A 1510-nucleotide genomic window follows, 5' to 3' on the forward strand; every position below is an offset into this window, starting at 1 on the left:
TTTGCTTGAGTTTTGAAATGGTACTTACTTGCAAGACTAATATTGTTTTATTGTATTGCCTTTTAGATTTTATAAAAATTATAATTNATTTTAAAAATTATTGAATAAAACACAAACCTTACTTTTAAGAAGAACAACAAAATTTATGTTTAATAAGTGAAGGAGATAGAGCAAAACTTAAAATTACAACTTATATCTATTACATATTTAATGTACTTTCCTGGAACATTCATGTCATGTGATACTTGGGCCAAGAAAATTAGGAAGTTTTATTTCTTGTGTAATCTAAAGTACTTTTGTTGATATCATCCCCTCAGTCAGGAAGAAGATCATATTGGCTGTGGTCTTTAGGACATTATAAATACTAAACTTGTTATACTACCTATGCCCTCCTAGACAGTAGAATTCTTTAAAGCAGAATATATATATATATATATATATATATATATATATATATATATTCATTAGTTTTCTATCCTTATGTGTAACACTTTAAATTAATTTTAATTTTGGTCCATCTTAACAGACTAACAATATCTTTATGAATCATAATCAAAACCATAAAAGCCCTATTTCTAATAGATGTCATAACAATTTCTTGTTTGGTGTTATCCAAATTATTTCTATAATGCTATTATGAAGATTAAATTATATGTACAGAAATAAAAAATAACACATTAATAACTTACATATGAAAACTGATATTTGAATTCATAGAACTATGGTATGCTTTTCTCTACCTTAACGTGTAACAAATTATCTATTAAAGTCTAGTTACTTTAGCTATCTCATTCATGTTTTATATTAGTTAATAGTAAATAGCATATGATACAAAAATTGTGAATGTATATTAGGTTGTTCTGAATCTTCACTGACTTTTTTCCCTACAAGGGAAATTGCATTGCTTGAAAAAATATTGACTAACCTAATGGTCACTTTGCTGTGATAAATAAGCCAGACATGAAAGGAAAAAGACTGCACAGATCCACTTATATGAATTATTTGTAGAAGAAATAACTTAATGAACTAGAGAATACAATAATAGTTGTGAGACATCAGAAGATATATAATATAGATATTCAAAGAATTCATAGTTTCCAGTATATTCAGTGAAAGCAGTTCTTCATCTTCATATATTCATGAATATATTTCATGTGTTATCATGCTAAAAGTTTAAAATATGTGGTTATATAACTCAAAATATTTGGTGCAAACTTTATATGAAATATTTGTTCCCCCCCTCCCAAAAAAAATCAGACAAGCAAGAGACACAAATTCCTACAGGCAGACTTTGGAAGGTTATATGTTTTTTTGATTATACTGCAGTATGGCTGATAAGAGGAACATTTTCGAGGTCTAAACCAATGAAATCATATATGTTAAATATATGTGGATTTTTGAATCTGAATTTATTGTTAAGAAAAGAAAAAAGAAAAGAAAAAAGATTCAGAACAATCTAATATACATTCACAATTTTTGTATCATATGCTATTTACTATTTACTTTGTCA

The sequence above is a fragment of the Mus pahari genome, unplaced genomic scaffold (assembly GCF_900095145.1).
Source record: "Mus pahari unplaced genomic scaffold, PAHARI_EIJ_v1.1 scaffold_14292_1, whole genome shotgun sequence".
Taxonomy (NCBI): Eukaryota; Metazoa; Chordata; class Mammalia; order Rodentia; family Muridae; genus Mus; species Mus pahari.